A 7,212-nucleotide genomic window follows, 5' to 3' on the forward strand; every position below is an offset into this window, starting at 1 on the left:
AGGCCAGCCACTCTATATCTTTGACGTGGGCACACACAAATTCGATGGCACTCTTTATCGATCGCGCGCACACACACATCATCCCTCTCTTCGATTCTATGGACACCTCAAGATGCATTTGTATGAGTAGTTTATCTTGTGAGAGAAAAGGTTGAACAAGGGAAGGCCTTATTTGCAAACGTGGAGAGACGTGTGGGTATATTTTTGCAAAATTGCCATAGTTTCTTTCCTATCCGTTAGATATAAATCCGACGGCCTATATTGCAGGATGGCACGCACACCATCATCACCAACTCTGTTTTCTACTCCCTCCGTCTGAAAATACTTGTCATCAAAATGGATCAAAAGAGATGTATATAAAACTAATGTACGTATAGATACATTTCCTTTTATCCATTTTGATGACAAGTATTTCCGGATAGAGGGAGTATTTGTATTTTTAGAGATTTCAACAAGTGACTATGACCGGACCTTACCAACATACTCAAAAAAGTTGTCCATAATTTTGATGTTACCCTCTTTTCTTGGCGGTGCAGTGCCATCTGGATACCTCATAAATAAATAAAGTACTACATGATACTAATATATGATATATGGCGCAGGAGTACTAAGTATTATTTTTTTTTGACAGGAAGACTGTCAGGGAACCCCCTATAGTATAATTGGTGCAACAACCCCAAATTGCAAGTACCATGCCTTGAACCTGGGTGGGTGGGAAGGCATCAGCCCCTTCCCACCACTAGGCTATGTCTTAGTCTGCAGTACTAAGTATTATTAATACAGTTTTGCTAGAACTCATCTAGATGAGATATAATTTGGTCTCATTCATCTTTTATAGCCATTGGATGTGATGCTATATAAGATGCGTGTGTGCTGACGTGGGTTATATTTGTTCTTGTGCAACGAACTGACCACTGCATGTCATGTTTGATAGTCTCAAGTCATTAAAAGCATACAAGCCCCACATCTCTTCTTGGTTGATTCCTCTATTTATGTCAAAAGATAAGAAACACCGTGAGAGTTAATGCACCACGCCTATGTGTTTACTATTTGGTTTTCGTAAGATGACTTAATACTCACCTAGACCGAGGGAGTATTCGATTTGACAGCGGGCGGCGCAGTTCCCGATACGGCTTTAATGCAGACGAGGGAGGGAGTAGCGGTTCCCGATATGTTGAACGGCCAATGCATCCACCTTCAATTAATGCATGAGGGAAGTAATGGGAGGAGGTCTAGGAAAAGAGGCTGCACGATGTGAATGCAATGCAGTTTGCCCTCATTGCCCTCATATAAAGGCGCCCCTCCATTCCAATGCATCTACCAGATCGTACGCACCTAAGCATTTACCTAAGCACCTACACTAAGCGCAAAAGAGCTCACTCCAGACCCATGGCGGTGATGCTCGTGAGTGGCCAGCGGCTGCGCCAGATGGTCCACGACGCCGGCCTGCGGCATGGCACCGAGGATCGTCTCTAGACGGTGTTGGAGACCGACTGGTGGATGGCCGCCTTCGACGCCAACTACGACTCTCAGTTGGACCAGATGATCGTTGCCACTAGCAACAAGTTCACCGTCCTCAAGAAACTCGCGGACAACATCGCCGTACTCCTCCAGCCCACTCGCCCGGGATCCTCATAGCCTGCCACCCTAATCGGCCTCCATGGCCGGAACCTCTTTCAAGCACTGGTGGCCCTGCGACTGCCCGCCGACGCCACGAAGAATGTCCACCTGGAGGTCGCGCTCGCCGCGAGGCGCCTCGCCCTGCAAGAATTCGTCGACCTACACATCCACATGTACGAGGAAATCGTGTACATAGGTATCTACAAGGCTAGTGAGGACACTATGACGTTGGCCTTCCTCAACCGGCTGGAAGCCTTGGATGCCTTTGCTGAGAAGCACCTCGACCTCGCCACAAAAGCCGCCGCTCCTTAGCCGTCGGTCGGTGGCCCGGCGCACTAAGTTGAGGAGGAGGAGGAGGTCGTACGTTCGTGGATCCACCTTTCTTCTTGCCTTCTGTAACCACCACTGCGATAGCATCATTGTGGCCTTAATTCTTATTGTGATGTTGCATTCTCGTTCCAGTTAATACCGACATGTGCGATCCCTTTGCTTAATTATATGCATCACTGTAACTAGTACTCCATCCGTCAATTTATAAGTTGTGCTTACCTTTTCCATCAACTTCATGCAACGCGCAGGCATCTTGCTGGAAACACTAGAATATGTCTATATAATCCGTAGTGATAGTCCATTTGAAATCTCAAAAAAGACAAATATTTAGGTACGGAGGGAGTAATATATTAGGAGTATATCAAAACAATAGTGATTTCTTTCAAATTTGTGAACAAATACTACTAATCTACAACTTTGGATTTGTCACAACACACAGGCACATTGCTGGTAAAAGGAAAAGGCCTGCCCTGTTCGCGTCGCACCCCCACACGCCCGGAAATCGGGAGTACAACATGGCCCGTCCGGCACGACACATAGCTTAGGGAAGGCGTGTTGCCTAGCATTGTCACTTTCATGTGGGACCGCCGTTGAGCAAACCGACACCCCACCCGCCGCCGGGTTGGAAAACAGAAACGAGGGGAAGATCTAGCTGTAGCACGGAAGCTAAGAAATTTGGTGTCAGACGGGGCTCGTTGATAGAGTAGGAGAATTTCGTACTAGTACTAGTCCTACTAGTACCAAGTTTGTACTCCTAATACTATATTACTAGTACTACCACTATACAACTAGTAGGTACGTGCACGACACAACATCGTAGGAACAAAAAACGGGAAGATCTTGTTTTGGGTGATTTATCTTTTTTTCAATCAACGTAGTATGAATAATATGATGTGGGGGGCACCCATGAAGCTTATGTGGCTTGGTTGCATGGCTACGGAAGGTTAGAGAAAAATAAATAGATAATGTGTTTAGAGTGCACTCCACTAAATAGATATATATATATATACTCTGGATCCATTGCAACGGACCGACACATCTATATCTATACCCCCTATATAGTGTGTGAAATTTTTTGAAAGTTGGTCATTGGATGAAGCCAATCCGACGGTAAAAAGATGGCAAATCCGAGCACTACTGGCCCTTGGATATCATCCACCAGATTCAGCCACATGTATAATCTAGAATACTCCATGGTTGAACTTAATTCATGACTAAGGGCCTCTTTGATTCATAGGATTGCAGAAACATAGGAATAGGAAAAAATAGGATTGGAATGGCATGTTCATTGGATCCCTATAGGATTTGAGTTTGTTTGATTGTGTCACATGAAAAACAAAGGATTTCTTTCAAGAGGTTGGAGTGCATGTTAGAATTCCTGTGAAACATAGTACAAATGAATCCTTAGGAAAATATTCTACATGATTCAATCCTACGAATCAAACGACCAACGTAGGAAAAATTCCTAAGGATTCTAATCCTTCAAAGATCCTATGAAAATCCTTTGAATCAAACAGACCCTAACTTTGCCACAACTAAGCTTAGGCAAAGTTATTAGTTCTTCAAAACAAGAGAAATAAGTTGGCAAGCCTAAGGGAATCTTGCCACATTTTTTGTGTGTATGTCACGTGGGGCCTTAGTGTGGCTTGCCTAAGGTGTGGCTTGAACCAAACAGTCACCTAAGTTAATCAAACTTGCCTAACCTTACATTCCACCAGATTTTGCCACATGTTAGAATCCAGAAAGCTCCACATGTAGAAGCATAATGCACAAACCACTAGAATCTCATGCGTGCAATGCATGTGTACCTTATTAGTACTAGTAGTTGGTAGTAGTAAGAAACAAATTCCAGTTTTGGCACGAGCTTGTACTGCGGGAGCACCACAAGGCCTGCCGCAGGAGTTACATTTCCCTCTCGGGGCCCACAGGACCGAACATCAGTGGCTTAGTGCCCGGCCTATGAGTCAATGACATGCGGACCTTAAATGCGTCTGGCCCACATGTCATTCTCATGGTGGTGGCGTGGTTCGCGACACACTCGTTTGAGATGAACCGGCCGGTGGTGGCGTGGCCGTGGCAAGGGTGCCACAGCTGGGCGTCGGGGCGTTACGAGGCGTAGATGGCCACACCGGCGGGTACTACTTGTAGTACTCCCTCTGGTCCTTTTTACTCTGCATATTAGGTTTGTCCGAAGTCAATCTCATCCAACTTTGACCAAGTTTATATAAAAAATTATAGACATTCACATAACAACACCAATATCATTAGATTCATCTTGGAATATATTTTCATATTATATTTATTAGTTATTATAGATGCTAATAATTTCTAATATAAATTTGGTCAAACTTAGCAAAGTTTGACTTTTGGCAAATCCAATGTGCAGAGTAAAAAGGACCGGAGGGAGTACATAAGTACTCCAGCTGAGGATTAATGCCCGGGACGAAATGTGTCACAACCGCTGGATGAAAATTCGATGGTGCGGGAGTACGGATCGGAGCATAGCAGCGGAGCAGGCAAACGCGTCCAATCGGGTGTGTCTGTGGTAGAAAGTTGATGGTCGCCGCAGTTCAGCTGGCCCGCATGTCATGCACACAAAGGCAGAGGAGCGGTGGGGCCGAGAGGGATGAGGGGCACGTCGGGGGGATGAGGATCCCCTGACGCGAACAATCCTACCATTCAGTCACTGACATGTGGGACCCGTAAGCGTGGGTCCCACCTGTCAGCGAAGGAAAGGCAGGGCAAGGCAATGATAGCCACGTCAGAGGATCCATGTCCACGTCGGGGGACGCCGTGCCATGGGTTGGAGCGGCGTCGTGTGAATCGCGTGTGGGTGTGGCAGTGGTAGAAACAAGAAACGTGATGGTAGCCGTGGTTCAACTTCCATGGACAAGCTGTCATGTCTGCTGACACATGTATACCAAAACTAGAGTCTTTATATTTCAAGCATGTCAACAAGTATTATTCTACTACTTTGGATCCATTGCAACGCACGGGCCAGCACATTGGTAGTAGTAGTGTCCATTTCTATCTCTAGAGGCCTTCCCTCGTTCATCCTTTTCTCTCACAAGATAAACTACTCATACAAATGCATCTTGATGTTCCATGGAACGCACGAGGATGTTTCCTTGGGGGTCTCTCCAGCGCGGCGTGGCCGTAGTTGCAAGTTGACGCCCCTTGAGATGCCGACATTGAGGGGCACTCGGATTTCCTCCGATGAGCAGGTAAGATGAGTTTGATCACGTAGTAAATGCATTCTAAAGACTACTTCCGTTTCCATTTCCTAATTCTCCCCCTACCCAATGTTTCACAGGTTAGGCTCGGTGCGAGTGGAGATTGGCTTGCATATGTACAGGAGGGTACCAACATCAATTTGCACAACATTTACAACGGTGACACCGTCCCCGTAGAACCTTTGTCCAGCATGGGGATCAGCCATGCAACGGGCCACCGCATGAATTGGTACGATGGAACCACAGTGAGATTGAATAAGATAGCACAAACCTTTCACATGGTGGTCAAAGGCGGACCATGCTGTCTGTGGCCGATTTGTTGCCGTACGAGTAGGAAGACGATGTGCTCCTTTCTAACCGCATCTTCGCAGTGACAAACCAGGGGACTTATTTTGTATGGGACACATCCTACGATATACTCCCTCTCTCCCAGTTTATTTGTTCTGAATCTTTTTGTTTTATAAGTTTCAAATTCAAATTTAGAGCTCCCCATCACATGTTGAGATTACAATGTCCATTAAATCGTTGCGTGCATGTATAGTAAAGAAACAAATCTCGAGTTTGGCACGAGTTCGTGCTGCGGGAGCACCACAAGCCCGGGCGCATGAGTTACATTTCCCTCTTAGGGCCGTCAGGACTGAGCTTCAGCGCCTTACTACACCTACCTTTGAGTCAATAACATGTGGACCCGATAGGTGACTGGTCCATATGTAATGCTCCCATAGGCAGAGGGGCAGTGGGGCCAAGAGGGGTGAGCCGCAGGTCGGGGGACGTGTGGTTTCATGGGTTCGAGCGGCGTCATGGGAATCGCGGGTGGCTGTGGTAGAAAATTGATGCTTGCTACATTTTAGGTGGCCCACATGTCATGCACACAAGCTGTCATGTCTACGGACACATGCACTGCATACCGATCACTGGAAGGAGTAGCAGAGAAAGCTATATATGCGGATAAATAGTTCCTTATAGTCAAGCGGACCCAGCTACTACTCTGTTCCAAAGACATGCACACCATCGAAATAGTCCATCTATATCAATATACACCGAGAGGGAATAATTTTTTTTACAAGAGAGGAAATAGTTCATCCATCCATAATGCCCTCCTGCTGGTGCAGCCTTTTCTCATTCTCTATGGGAGACGGCTTCGCAACAAGCTCTTTGGACCTTGCAGCTATCTCAAAACTCACACGGGCATCGAGGGCAGCATATTTTATCCACTCGTACGTCAAGGGATAATTCTCCCATATAGACGACCTTAATGCCACCGCCTCATCACCCTTCCGAAGATTTGTACCGAGCACAAAATTTGCTACGTCGAATAGGGATGGTGTCTGTTTATCACAAGCTTCTACATGAATTTTGATACTGGTTTGTAGGTCAGCGATGCTTTTCAAATCAAGGTTGTACGGCTTCAGCTTCTGTTTGTTCGATGGCTGCCCCACAGAAGTATACGTCCTCCCGAGGCAAGAAATCGTGAAGCTCATGTGGTATGGAGGGTGAGTGTATGATGTGGTACACCAAAACATCATCTTCGTGGCACAGCTGAAGGATGGCGGCGTACTGGATCTTCCCAGGGGCACGCTCCGTGTACTCTGCGTCGAGACCGATGACCCTCGTCTCTACTTTTTCGAGGGAGTTGGATACATTGTTGATCCACTGCCGAACAACCCTTGGGTGGACGATGATGGCGGCAACTATGAGAATCGAGCCTTCGACGAGGACATGTTGGACGCTAAAAACCTGGATCTCGATCTCTTCCGCCATTTGGAACCGTTGGAATGGAGGGCTATGGTTTGGAGAATTAGGATTAGATGCTAGTCTAACTGAAGTAGTAGATGATTATTTAAAGAGGTTAAAACAATGTGAATGCAGTGGGGTTTGGATGCAAATGAAGACCACGGGTAGGTGAAGAAGCCGAGGAGAATCGGTTCCTGATGGACAAGTAAATGGGAGAAGTGGCATGCAGGCAGTTGATTAGACGGCTAGGTAGACTAAACAAAAAGGCTATGCGGGTAGACTGATGAGTCGTACC

Source organism: Triticum urartu, chromosome 3, assembly GCF_003073215.2.
Source record: "Triticum urartu cultivar G1812 chromosome 3, Tu2.1, whole genome shotgun sequence".
Lineage (NCBI taxonomy): Eukaryota > Viridiplantae > Streptophyta > Magnoliopsida > Poales > Poaceae > Triticum > Triticum urartu.